The following is a 15310-nucleotide window of genomic DNA, read 5'->3' as shown; positions in this document are numbered from 1 at the left end:
AAAAATAATTTCCAACAAATTCAAGATTTGTTGTTGTTGTTCCTTCAAGAAAAAATATTTGTTGTTCTTAAAAAAAAATACACCAATGAAGCTCTTTTGAATCCACTGTTCGCCATCATTGGCCAAGTTACTTAATTTGTGTTTTGTTTGTTGGTTTTCTTTTTTGCCTCTTTTCGTTTTGTTTGGGTGAAACAACTACAAATTTGTTGTAACTCGAAATGGCAAATCAAGTAGGCCCCCAGAAACCTAACTGTTTGCATCTCTTGGCATACATCCTCCTGATAACTGTCTTTTTTCTCTTCTATGGCACACAGCTGAACAATGGCATCATCTGCTTCTTTTCCTACTTTTGGTACTACTCCTTTTAAGGCTTTTTTTCAATTCTGTATTTTTTATACCCTCCACCATAGTATGGAGGGTATATTAAGTTTATCATTCCGTGTGTAACAACTAGAAATATATATTTTAGACCCCACAAATTATATATATTCTTGATCAGCATAAAACTCGATGTCGATTTAGAGATGTCCGTCCGTCTGTGGAAATCACTCTAGCTTCCGAACGAAATGAAGTAGGTTGATAAAATTTTACTCAAATGTATATTATGTCTGCAGGACTTTTAGTAATGAAAATGAGCCATGTAGGTCCACGTTTTGGTATCGCGATACCTCGCGATATTCGATATTGTACCTCGCGATATTTGGAATTGTGATTATTTTTAGCGACATTATTCACCGGAATTGTTTCAAATCTGGTATTTGAAGTTCGCAATGGATACTACAGCCCAAGGCAGAAAATTGCCCGTGCAGGTCCACGTCTTCGTAAGCCTTCATATAACGGTACCTCCCGATATTCGGTATTTTGATAATTTTAGCGACATTATTCTCCGAAATTGTTTAAAATTTGGTATTTAAAGTTAGTAATGGATACTTCGGCCTATGACAGAAAATGGTCTGCGCAGGTCCACGTTTTGGTATAGCCCCCATATAAGAGTACCTCCCTATTGATGATTTTAGCTACATTATTCACCGATTTTTTTTCAAGTTTCGCATTTGAATATAACAATGGTGTATGTAGGTCCACCTCGTCGTATAGACCCTAATATAACGTCTGCGCAGGTCCACGTTTTGGTGTAGCCCCCATATAATAGTACCTCCCTATTGATGATTTTAGCTACATTATTCACCGATTTTTTTTCAAGTTTCGCATTTGAATATAACAATGGTGTATGTAGGTCCACCTCGTCGTATAGACCCTAATATAATGGCTACATTCGGTATTTTTTAAGATTTTAACAGCATTTTTAACGGATTCTTTTTTTTTTTGAAAATTGCCAAATTCGTTCCAAATGGTGAAGGGTATTCAAAGTTCGACCCGGGCGAACTTACAGCTTTGTTACTTGTTTTTTTATTTGTAAGAAAACTCTTTAACCAACCTTTGAGGAAAACAAAACAAAGAAAATCCTGTCGTCAATTTGATCATGTCTACTGTGATGGTGACTAAAATATGTCACTAAATGTGTTGTTGTTTTCAACTACTCCATCTTGTTGTTGTTTGTGGATTAATGTGGGGGTAGCGTTCGTTGCTATCCCAAAAATGGCTTAGATGATTTTCAGACATTGAAGCTTGGTCGTTTTTTTTTTTTTTTTTTGGGAATCTAAAAAAACCTAACGTCTATAAATATCATCCAGTCCTGAGCAGACTCGAAAAGCCGGCTTACTAGTTTTCCGTAAACATTGACAAATCAAATTTGTGTTGTTGTTTTTTTAATGGGGGGAGTTTCGTAAAATGCAGACATTGCATTTAAAGTTTGTTGTTTTTATTTTTGTTATTTTTGTAATGATGAGAATGACAATGCTTGTTTGTAAACGGAGAGCAGATATCTGCAAATAAACAGAGGCTACGAAGTTTTTTTATTGGGAACTTATGTTAAATGACACTTAATTTTTTGGCGTCTTGAAAAAGTAACGTATTTTTGTAATGTGATTAGGCTTGAAACTTAAGATACACATTTTATTATACTTAATTTTATATATGTAGTTTCTCACAATTTCATTTCTGAAAAAAAAAGAAGGGAAAAATCTAATTCTGATTAAATTTGAATTGTTATAGTTGAAAAAAAAACAACATAATTTTTAACCAGTAAGGAAAAGTCAAAAAACGAGGGGGCCGACTATATGATACCCTACACCACTAATCATATTTAGTAGAGCTACCGTAACAAAAGAATTTATTTGAAGTAGATCATACCACCATTTGGTGCGAAATTAATATGAAATCGGATAAAAATATATATGGGAACTATATCCAAATCTGAACCGATCTCGATAAAATTTGGCAAAGATATTTCTGAGCTGTATTTGATATATTTCCCTGAATATCGTTGTTATGGAGTGCATTTTACGGCTGTGGGTAACAAATACAATAAATCGGATGAACAATATATATATGAGCTATAACTATATCTGAACCGATCTTCACCAAATTTGGCATACTACCTTCTAGACTATATTCGGTCGTATATGCCAAATTCCATCCCATTTGGACAAATATTAGACGTTTGGTGCACAATAAATGGTAAATCGGACGAAGTTATATATGGGAGCTATATCCAAATCTGAACCGATCTCGATAAAATTCAGCAAAGGTATTTCTGAGCTGCATTTGATATATTTCCCCAAATATTGTTGTTACAGAGTGCATATTACGACTGCGAAGGACAAAAATAACATATCGGATGAACAATATATATGGGAGCTATAGCTATATCTGAACCGATTTCGATAAAATTTGGCATACTTATTTTCAGGCCTAATTTGGTTGTATGTGCAAAATTCCATACTATTCGGGCTGATATTACACGTTTGGTGCACAATAAAAGGCAAATCGGACGAAGATATGTATGGGAGCTATATCTAAATTTTTACCGATTATCTCCAATTTCAATAGGGTTCGTCCTTGGGCCAAACAAATGTTGTTTGCAAATTTTCATCTCAATCGGATAATAAATGCGACCTGCATTTTGTACACAAGAATACATGGACAGACGGACGGACGGACGGACGGACGGACAGACGGACAGACGGACGGACTGACATGCATAAATCAACTCAGAAAGTGATTCTATGCAGATCATCAAAAGGAACTATGGGTCTATCTCGTTTCCTTTTGCCTGTTACAAACAAATGCACAAAGACATAATACCCTGACCACCTTGTGGTGTAGGGTATGAAAACATATTCTTTTAGGTTCCAAATCATGGAATCATGGAAGATACCAAATTGTGGATTTTTACAAATATGTTTTGGAAGCCTTTGGGAGATCAAATCCAGAGTTTTTAAAAATATTTTTTAAAGCCTTATACGGTGTTGTTGCAAAATAGTTCGGCTTAATCCCATATTTGTTGTTTTCATAAAAAAACATATTTATTAGTAGAGAAATATGGCAACCTTTTCTAGGAATTACGGCCGAAAATACCATGTTTTCGGAAAGGGCCACCAATCATCATCAGTCCCTTGGTTTATTTGTGATATTTTTCAGGATTTGAATCTATTAAATCATGGACTTTTAAAATTCTTTTTCAATCCAGGAAATTTTTATACCCTCCCATTTGTAACATCCCTAAGTATTCGTCGTTATTTCCGATATTCGGTATATTTGTGTGAATTGAACCACGATCTTTCCAAAAAAAAGATAATAATAATAAAAATGAAATAAAATATTATTTTGTTCGAGAACACCAGTATCGGCACGTATACATTTTCACCACACATTATAAATACTTTGTGACATACCTACAGTGAATATAATCTCCCCCAAGTGAAATATTCGCAACTCAAAAATCCCCTATATTATCAGCAAAATAAGAGCCTTATCAAAAACAAAAAACTAAAAAATAGCACAGGTCAATTTAGTCAAGGCAGTTCGACTGTTAGACAGTACGTAATAATAAATCAAAACTTTTTCGCCACATAAAACAAGCTCAGAAGAAGAAGAACTTTCTCTTCCTTTCATTGCTCAATCGGTGAACAAACCTTTCTTCTTACCACTCCCTAATTGGAGGAAACCAGACAGCAAAAACAAAAACAAAAGCCATTGAGAGAAGTAAAAACTATAAATGGTGTTCACAACACACAACTTTATAACTTTATTAAGGATGACATGAAAAGAATAAATTTTTATCAAAAAAAAAAAAACTCAAGTAACTTATCCTGACAAAGGACAGCCACCGACAATAGACTAATTTAGGTTGGAAAAATATTTTTCTTTATTTTTTTTTTCGTTAATAAAACTGGGATGGGCCTTTTTTGAAAAAAAAAAGAAAACAAGTCCAGAGTGGCTGGTTCGTCAGTCATTTTATGATTAAATGAAAATTAATGAAAATATGAATGGCGAACGAAGCAGAACAAATCAGACAGCTGTTTTCATTGTTGGTTGTTGTCTCAAAGGCCAGCAATAATAAATTGAGGGTGGAGCGTAGAACAATTCTGCGAGTCATGTGTTTTCGTTTTAATTTTCTTCAAAGAAAACAAAAAAAAAATACACAACAATTTCATAATTGAATGGAAATTGACGTTCGTAATTGCTGGAAGTTCTTAAGGGAGGGTATGACAGGATGCAGTTACATTAAAATAATATACAAAAATTTTTGCAGCTAAAAAATAAATTATTATTAATTATAAAAATTAAGACGAGGTCGGAGATGGGCAATATCGGTCCGCTCCTTCTCCACAAAAGGTCCAAATTTTCAAAAAAAAAAAAAAAAACAGTAAAGAAAGCCTTAAAGTCGGTCGGGGCCGACTTTATGATACCCTACACCACTTTGCTAATTTAGTAGAGCTGCGCATAACAATTAAACATTTTTATGGGAGAATTCAATCATACACGCTATGATTATAACTTAAAGTTCAAAGGGCTAAATATGCCGGAGCATTTGTATATTTTAAATTCGGACTTGTATTACCCATTTGGTGCACAATTAATTTGAAATCGGATAAAGATATATATGGGAGCTATATCCAAATCGGAACCGATCTCAATAAAATTTGGCAAAGATATTTCTGAGCTGTATTTGATATATTTCCCTGAATATCGTTGTTACGGAGTGCACATTACGGCTGTGGGTAACAAATCGGACGAATAATATATATGGAAGCTATAGCTATATCTGAACCGATCTTCACCAAATTTGACATACTAGCTTCCAGACTCAATTCGGTCGTAAGTGCCAAATTCCATCCCATTTGGGCAAATATTAGACGATTGGTGCACAATAAAAGGTAAATCGGACGAAGTTATATATGGGATCTATATCCAAATCTGAAACGAACTCGATAAAATTTAGCAAATGTATTTCTGAGATGTATTTGATATATTTCCCCAAATATTGTTGTTACAGGGTGCATATTACGGCTGCGGAGGTCAAAAATAACAAATCGGATGAACAATATATACGGGAACTATAGCTATATCTGAACCGATTTCGATCAAATTTGGCATACTTATTTTCAAGCCTAATTTGGTTGTATGTACAAAATTCCATACTATTCGAGCGGATATTACATGTTTGGTGCACAATAAAAGGCAAATCGGACGAAGATATATATGGGAGCTATATCTAAACTTTGACCGATTATCTCCAATTTCAATAGGGTTCGTCCTTGGGCCAAACAAATGTTGTTTGGAAAATTTCATCTCAATCGGATAATAAATGCGATCTGCATTTTGTTAACAAGAATACATGGACAGACGGACGGACGGACGGACATGCATAAATCAACTCAGAAAGTGATTCTATGCAGATCATCAAAAGGAACTATGGGTCTATCTCGTTTCCTTTTGCCTGATACAAATAAATGCACAAAGACAAAATATCCTGACCACCTTGTGGTGTAGGGTATAAAAAATATTTTACTGCACAGAAAGATAAAGGATAATCCGATTTTGCTCCAACTTTGCAAATCCAAATTTTTGAATCAGTGCTAGGTCAAGTGCGAAATGGAAAATATCGGCGCACTCCATCAAGTACCTCCAATATTTTGAATAATTCTAACTCTTATAAATGTAATGCAAGATTTTGATTGTCTTCAAATTACATACATCACAATGTCTGCTGTGAAGAAAGAGTATATCGGTCCACTTCTTCTAGTACCTCCAACAGAAGGGGACAACATTTTCAATATCCATGCAGTTCATAAAACGCGTATTTATCTTCCGATTCCCTTCAGACTTGGAGCATCTCAAAATTTTCATTAACAACATGAACTTTTATAAAGGTGGTAAAGATCGGACCATTCCTTCTGGTATCTTCCCCACATAGGGTTAAAGATTTTGAAAAACAAAACGCTCAAAATAAAGCGAAATAAGCATCCAACTATCTTCAAAATTTCACCATACAAACATTTTTGCTAACACAAGATCTGTTGTGAAGATGATATACAGGGTGAGATAAAAAATCTGCAATAAATTCAAACGCAATCATTTTTTTAATTTTTTTTTAAATTTTGTTGAAAAAAAGCAGAAAATGTCGGAAATAGCATCAAATTTTAGAATTAGTTTAGATTTGTTCCAATTGATCACCTTTGGCACGAATTATAGCCTTCAAACGACCAATCAAACCGTCACACGCTGCCCGAACGTTGCTCTGCTGTATTTTGGCCCATTCCCGGCGAAGCGCTTGCTTGAGGTGATCGACACTTTGGTATCTTTTAGTGCCAACCTTGCTTTCCAAAATACCCCAGACACATTTGTCCAAAGGGTTGGTATCCGGAGATTTTGGTGGCCATTGTGCGCTGGAAATGAAGCGAGGAACCTCATTTTGTAACCAGTGCTGAGTGCGATGGTGCTGAGTCTGGCCAAAATGTTTGCATGCCCAAGGCTTTAATAAACCCTCCAGAATATTTACGCGATAATATTCGGCATTTATTCTAATACCACGGTTGATCAGTACGAGCGGAGAGCGACAATCGGCTGTTATGGCCGCCCACACCATCACCATGGTCGGCGCTTGAGTTCTGGTGGCCAAAGACCAAAATTCGGCAGTTCACCACTTTTGGCCAAGCGAAGCAACTTTTTAGCTCTTTTCAGGCTATTTTCTTTCTGTTGCGGGGTAAGTTCTTGCATTTTTTGGAATTTCAATGGCTTTTCCCCGAGCTCATTTTTCAACATTTGCCAAATGGAATATTGCGATATATTCCGCTCACGAGCCATTTTTCGCTTCTTTACTTTTCGAACCATTTCTGCTGATGTTCCTGTTTTATTCCTGCTTTTGTACGCTTGTAAACAATATGAGTTGTCACTGGAATAATTTTAACAGCCTTCGGATGGGTGGCTTAGAAACGATAGCAGTCTAAAGTTGGTTGTAGCTTTTTCATCTCACCCTGTAAATTCTATTGATCCTTGAAAAGCACTCAAAAAGGACTTTAACTCATTATCTCGAATATCAAACAATGGAACATCTTGAAGCCATTTGCCTTTTGATTGCCTTCCTACCCTATCACTACTCATCAATCCTTAGCCAATTTTATTTTTTCGGTAATTAAACGCAATCCAATTTTCGAAAATTACCACAACTGAGACAAATAGCAAAGCAAACAAAGAGCGTGCCAAAATTATTTAATTTGTGCTGCTGGCTCAGCACAACTGCTGTTTTGGGACCTTTTGTTTCGTCGTTCGTCATTTTGAAGTTGTGACTCACATTACCGGATATCGATATAAACAACAACAACAACAACGAAGCAGTTGTGTTTTTCAAATTATCAAAATTTTTGTTATTCATTTATGACCCTCGGCCAACACCACCTCTTGGCTAATGAATAGATGAAATGGAATTTCCACATGTTTCCGGACTACCTGGATTATTATTTCAGTTTTCTGTAACTCAAATTCTTCTACAAAACAAATTTTGCAGATGGCTGCTGCAGCATCTCTAGATTGGCATCAAACACAGACGCAGTCACAAAATAGCACACATCACAGCCAAACAATTATTTTCTAGGGATATCCCCAACGCTCAGCGGATGTGTGTGTTTGTGTGAGAGAGTCCTTTTGTTCTATGCCATTGTTTTTGACGTTTGACCCGTGTTACATGTCAAATGCACAGCCCATTCATGATTCGTATTATTTGTTGAAGAGATGAAAACAAAAGATATTATTTATTTTTCCCTCCCATTGAAGGTCATGCAATTTTATATTTATTTTCGAAATTTTGAAATTCCATTTTCTAACCGTAAAATTTAGTTTCAATTCCATTGTTTTGAAAGCAAAACCGTGATTTGATTGTTTTGTTTTGAACTGAATATCCTTGACATTGCCGGCAGCATTCATGCATACCGCAATGCACTCAGAAAATTCTATGGAGCTGCTTTTGTTATACAAGAATCTGCAGCATGGCTGCTTATTTGTTTTCTCTATCCTTACTACGAACTATACTCAAAGGACCGTTGTAAATTTCTGTAAACATAGTAGAATGTTATTGAACTTCTTTCTCGAAATATTTTGCAAAAAAAATGAAGAAGAAAAGGAATAATATGGGAAAGGAAAATAGTATTGATTGTGGACATTTGTCTGCGCTTTTCTTATGCCACCACTCAATAGGGTGCCAGCATGGCAAGGGCCCTGAACACAAAGGGGCCTTTACAGATGGAAGCAATATTAATCCTTTAAGACTTTATTTCGTCTTCAAAAAATTGATATAATAATCCACATTAAAATTATCCTTAAAATTACTACATTCTCAGCACTTCAAGGACTTCCGAAAAGGTCTTCGAATATGTCCACCCCCCGTATCCTTAAAAAATCCATATCTCTCCAAGACCTTGAAATGTTGAGGCATTTGTTTCCCAGGACTTATATTATTTTATGCTCACGACTTTGTCCCTCCAAAGATCTTGAAAATATTTTTAAAAGTCCACAATTTTTTCTTCCAAACGTTCAAAATGTTTAAAATATTTTTACGATTTTATGTATTTAAGGACTTTCATAAATATTGTTATAATCTCAAGGATTAAGTCTCTTCAAGGATTTGAAATTTTGACCCACCCTAAGCCTTAAAAATATTTAATACATATCACCAATGCCCTCAAAAAATATTTTCGATAACTTAACGATTTGGTTTCTCTAAGACATTTAAACATATCCTTAAAAAGTCCTGATCAAAAAACCCTAAAAATCCAACTCCAGCAACTGCAAATAATTTCTCAAAATCTTCACAATTCTTTCTCCAATGACCTCAAAAAAATACACCCCACTTGTTGGTGTTTTGAAGAGGTTTAAAAATATTTTTAAAATTCCCTAAAGCGAATTAAACATTTTTTTTTTTTAAATTAGATTTTTAGTCTTTCCAAGGACAGTAGATTATTTTCAAGTGCTCTGAAAAATGTGAAAAAATTACACAAACTGTCCTCTCCCAAATCTTCAAAAATATATTGGAAAAATTCCCTTTTTGGGGGCTCTAAGGCTCTCTCCACAAATATTCTTAAAAAAATCCAGAATCCGAGCAAACAAACCATTTTTTTTTAAGTTGATTTTGAGTCTTTCCAAAGGACATTAGATTATTTTCAAGTGCTCTGAAAAATATGAAAAAATGACACAAATTGACCTCTCCCAAATCTTCAAAAATATATTGGAAAAATTCCCTTTTTGGGGGCTCTAAGGCTCTCTCCACAAATATTCGGAAAAAATCCAAGATTTGATATCTATGCGGTCTAATTTAAGATATTTTTTGAAACTCAAACTTAGATTTGCTCTCAACTGTGGTCTTCTGAAAACAAATATATAAAAAACGTCTCAAAAAATATTCTTTAAAAATGCAGAGTTTTTTTCTCTCCAAAGCCTCCAAAAAAATATTTATAAAAGAAAAATGCAAAATTATGGCGTTAATAGATTCTCTAAAAATTATTTAAAAAAAATCCAGAATAATGGTTTTGCTAGGCCTTTAAAAATATACTTAAAACTCCACAATTAACTTTTATATCCTTGATGTTCTTTTCAAAAGAAGCTCCAATAATATTCTCCAATAAGCTTCATAAAAAACATGTTTGGTATGCCTTTGGTGTTTGCTTTTCTTAACGATTCTTATAAAAATATTCTTAAAAATCCACTTTTGGTGCCCAAAAAAAACACACATCCAGATGTAGGCCTTGCAAAAATATTCCTAAAAATCAGCGTTTCATATCGCTTTCGTGTCCTTGAACCCTATTCTTAATAAACCCACAATTGGTCTTCTTTGTGATTCTTGGAAATATATATTAATTAAAATCCTCATTGGAGTACTTGATGGTCCTTGCAAATATATTCAAGTTTGATGTACGAGAAAAAAATATTCTAAAAAATTACTTTGTCCTTGATAGTCCTTCGACACATAAAATATAAGTTCGGTGTACTTGATGGGCCTTGGAAAAATATTCTTAACAATCCACCTATAGTGTCCTTGATGATCCTTGAAAAAATATTCTTACAAAATGCACGATTGACATCCCTTTCGTGCCATTGAAGCATGCCCCTAAAAATGCACATTTGGGTTCCTGGTGGGTTGGGTTCCTTCATATTCATTCATATAAATACGCATGTCCTTAAAAATGCACATTTGGGTTCCTTGGTGATCCTTCATATTCATTCATATAAATATTCATCTACGTTCGTTGTGCTTGGAAACACATTCTTAAAAAAATATTCGTAAAGGTCTAAGTTTTGTGTAGTTGTAGTTTTATACAGCCATTATTGTCCTTGAAAAATTTCCAGAAAATTTACGTTTATTTATAAAAATCTTAAAAAAATCAAGTTTATAGCATTAAGGATCCTTAAAAACATATTCTTAACCCTGCAAAATTCATGTTTATAGCCTTTATTTTCCTTGAAAAAAAAATCGCATTAAAATTATATATCCTTGAGGTCCTTGAAAAAATAATTATAACCAGTAAAGAAAGTCTTAAAGTCGGGCGGGGCCGACTTTATGATACCCTACACCACTTTGCTAATTAAGTAAAGCTCCACATAACAATTAAAAGTTTTTATGGGAGAATTCAATCATACACGCTATGATTATAATTATAATTTAAAGTTCAAAGGGCTAAATATGCCGAAGCATTTGTATCTTTCAAATTCGGACTTGTATTGCCCATTTGATATATATGGGAGCTATATCCAAATCTTAACCGATCTTGATAAAATTTGGCAAAGATATTTGTGAGCTGTATTTCATATATTTCCCTGAATATCGTTGTTACGGAGTGCATATTACGGTTGTGGGTAACAAATATAACAAATCGGATGAATAATATATATTGAAGCTATAGCTATATCTGAACCGATCTTCACCAAATTTGACATACTAGCTTCTAGACACAATTCGGTCGTAAGTGCCAAATTCCATCCCATTTGGACAAATATTAGACGTTTGGTGCACAATCCAAGGTAAATCGGACGAAGTTATATGGGAGCTATATTCAAATCTGAACCGATCTAGATAAAATTTAGCAAATGTATTTCTGAGCTGTATTTGATATATTTCCCTAAATATTGTTGTTGCATAGTGCATATTACGGCGGCGGTGGACAAAAATAACAAATCGGATGAACAATATATATGGGAGCTATAGCTATATCTGAACCGATTTCGTTCAAATTTGGCATACATATTTTCAGGCCTAATTTGTTTGTATATGCAAAATTCCATGCAATTCGGGCTGATATTACACGGTTGGTGCACAATAAAAGGCAAATCGGACGAAGATATATATGGGAGCTATATCTAAATTTTGATCGATTATCTCCAATTTCAATAGGGTTCGTCCTTGGGCCAAACAAAAGATCTTTGCAAAATTTCATCTGGATCGGGCAACAAATGCGACCTGTACTTTGTTTACAAAAATACATGGACAGACGGACAGACGGACGGACGGACATGCATAAATCGACTCAGAATGTGATTCTATGCAGATCATCAAAAGGAACTATGGGTCTATCTCGTTTCCTTCTGCCTGTTACAAACAAATGCACAAAGACATAATACCCTGACCACCTTGTGGTGTAGGGTATAAAAATCCACAATTTATGACCTCGGAAAATATTAAAAAAAAAAACCTTTAAAGCTTTAATTATCCTTAAATAATATTCTTAAAAAATTTAAAACGTACCTTTCATAATCTTTTAGAAAGAAACTCCTTAAAATCAAAGCTTGAAAAACATAATAAAAGTCCAATAATCTAAAAAGTTGTTGAAAAATGTCTTTAAAATATCAAAGGTACCCAAATACTTTCTCTCTTGAGGCCTCCTAAAGGCCCTCTGAGGGGAATTGATATTTTTAATTTTCCTTCTTTCTTATTCTTCATGTTCCAAACCATGGCGACCTCTACAAACAATTTACAAAACCTTCCAAAATGAAAACAAAACAAAAAACCATGAAACAAAAACATCCACCACCCACGCATGTAAATAAAAATTGCCGCTCTCTCTTACTCACATTCTCCCAGTAAGTAGACATGCGCATTGACGCACCGTGAAGGAAATGAGCATTGACAGGACCAAAGGATAACAGAGGAAAGTGTATGTTTACTCTGCAATAACAATATGCCACTGAGACAGTAGTATTTTTCATAGTTAATGGCATAGACCAAAAAATAATCGGGAAAAAATTAAACATTTTTTTTAACAAGAGAACAGAACTTCGGGAAGGAAATATTTTTATACAGAATTTTTTAAGAAGAAAAAAGTGTTGAACATTTTTAATTTTAAAATGGACTTTTTTACCAAATGAAGTGTAATTGAAAACTGTGTTATGTACAAATGAAGTGAAGAGGGTAAGGGAGAGCGAGAAAATCAATATAAAGTTGTAGAGTGCCACAAATGTTTCCTGCAGGCCAGACAAGTTGCCTTGCAAACCCAACTCCGTGTGTGTTCGTTCGCTGTGTGTGAGTGAGTGCAGGGTGTAAAAGGTGTGTATGGAAAAATCCTGGTGAAAAATTTATTATGAAATATTTATTTATTTTTCTAAAAAGTTAAATGCTCAAAGAGTTAATAATGTTGTATGTTAGTTGTTAGTTAACAAAAAAATTTAAATGATTAATTCTTTAAACATGAGTGCATGAGGAGAGTCTACTTCGGCTCTCATAACATTGAAATACGCGCTGCTGTGTGTGAACTTGTAGTAAAAACGTGTCCTGCCTTCGTCAAATCCCCTGAGTGCACAAAAAAGGTGTGGATGGAATGTGAAATGTCTCAAAAGAGACAAGACAGCAAGATTTTTGTTAAATTTTTAATGGAGTTGAAATGAAAGTTTAAACAGTATGCCAATGGAAGAGATTTTTTTTGCAGATATTTGCGATCTGCGAAAAGGAATATAGTTATATTAATTTTTTGACTTAAGGTAATGAGAAAGCGAATGTAAAGAATGCGATATTTAAATTAAGTTGTTGATCCGGAAAAGGGTGTGGAAAAGTGAAGTTTTCCAAAAAGGAAAAAGAGTGGGCAAAGGACAATTACTGTGAATATCAAGTTGATAAAAAAAAATCAGCTGCTTAATTGCAAAATAATTTTTAAATCAACATAAAGATGAGGTGTAAGTGGGAACTCTCACAAAAAATAAGGTATTTAGCTGACTAAATTATGAGGATTTCAATAGGAAAAATTTTGAACTGTTAATGAAAAACCAATAAGATACGATTCTACTCAATGCAGCTCTCTGAACTTATCTTGATGATAATACACAAAAATCCATGATTTTACCCCGTATCCGATGAAAATCCACTATTTTCTCCTAAAAGAATAATCAAATAAATAATCAAAATATTTGTCTAAAAAAGACTTAGCAAAAAAAGCAGACTTTGAAGTTCCCTTTAAAAAAAAATAAATAATAATTTTAAGTAAAACAAATTGACGATTATTATCCAGTACACCTTTTCTTTTAATGACTTCTTTGGGAAGGACTTAACAAATTTTACTGAAAAATCCACTACTTCTCCCGCAAGATGTCCTTCCGTCTGTGGAAATCACACTAGCTTCAGAACGAAATGAAGTAGGTTGATAATATTTTACTTAAATGTATACTATGTCTGCAGGACTTTTAGTATTGAAAATGGTAGGTCCACGTTTTAGTTTAGGCTCCAGTGGTACCTCCCTTTTTTCGGTATTTTGATGATTTTAGCGACATTATTCATCGGAATTGTTTCAAATTTGGTATTTGAAGTTCGTAATGGATACTACAGCCTATGACAGAAAATTGTTATTGCAGGTCAAAGTCTTTGTATAGCCTCCATATAACGGTACCTCCCGATTTTCGTTTTTTTTTTTTTTTTTTGATGATTTTAGCGACATTATTCACCGTCCTTTTTTCAAGTTTCGCATTTGAATATTGTAATGGCTTATGACAAAAGTTGCCTATGCAGGTCCACGTCATCGTATAGACCCTAATATAACGGCCACATTCGGTATTTTTAAGATTTTAACAGAATTTTTAACGGATTTTATTTATTTATTTATTTTTTTTTTTTTGAAAAATGCCAAATTCGTTGCAAATGGAGGAGATTATTCAAAGTTCGACCCGGCCGAAATTACAGCTTTTTTACTTGTAAATCCATAAGTTCTGCTCTAAATTTTTGTTCAATAAATCTGTATTTTGGACCTGGAACTCTGTTGAAGCTGCTCTACAACTTTTCTGGAATGCCTCGAAAATAATATATTCAATAAATCCAACATTTTCCCCTAAGGCTCTAAAAGAATTAAATTCTTAAAATGTCAAGATTTTTCCCGAAAGAGCTTTTTAAAATGTATTTTAAATTCACGATTTTTTTCCCAGAAGAAATTGAAAAAGTATTTAAAATTAATCCACAAATTTACGATTTTCCCCGGAAGCCTTGGCCTTTAAACTTACCGTACTTAAAACGGTACAAAAAGCACTAAAATGTACGAAAAAATTTGAAATGAGAGTGACTGATGGAGTGCAGCATAAATGTACCAAAGGGTTTTGGAAAATTCGAACTTAAAGGTTACAAAAAGTCCTGAAATGGTACTAAACTTCTACAAATGGTACCATTTGGTATTATGAGTTAAAAACCTGAAATTTGGCATGAGGATCAGAGTTAAAAAGTAAGCTAGAAATATTTTACAGTGGTAATCCCAAAAATATTTTAAGAAAATCTTACCTGTGGTAGTCCTTTAAAAAATTCACGAGCACGATTGCTAATATCTGAAAAAAATTGAAAAAGAAAATTCCAGGTTATACAGGTAGTTCCAAAAAAGTAACTAAAATAAATCCACAAATTTACGATTTTCCCCGGAAGCCTTGGGCTTTTGGAAATTCGTACTTAAAACGGTAC

General features: G+C 34.0%; 1 protein-coding gene across 2 annotated transcripts in view; it reads left to right on the top strand.

Annotated features, from left to right (window-relative positions):
- The window catches only part of LOC101897309 (breast cancer anti-estrogen resistance protein 1), a 175561-nt gene that overhangs the window by 152143 nt on the left and 8108 nt on the right, over positions 1-15310 (top strand). The gene's annotated exons all lie outside the window — the stretch shown is intronic.

The sequence above is a fragment of the Musca domestica genome, unplaced genomic scaffold (genome assembly GCF_030504385.1).
Source record: "Musca domestica strain aabys unplaced genomic scaffold, Musca_domestica.polishedcontigs.V.1.1 138, whole genome shotgun sequence".
In the NCBI taxonomy this organism is placed as follows: domain Eukaryota; kingdom Metazoa; phylum Arthropoda; class Insecta; order Diptera; family Muscidae; genus Musca; species Musca domestica.
This window is presented reverse-complemented; position numbering and strand designations above follow the sequence as displayed.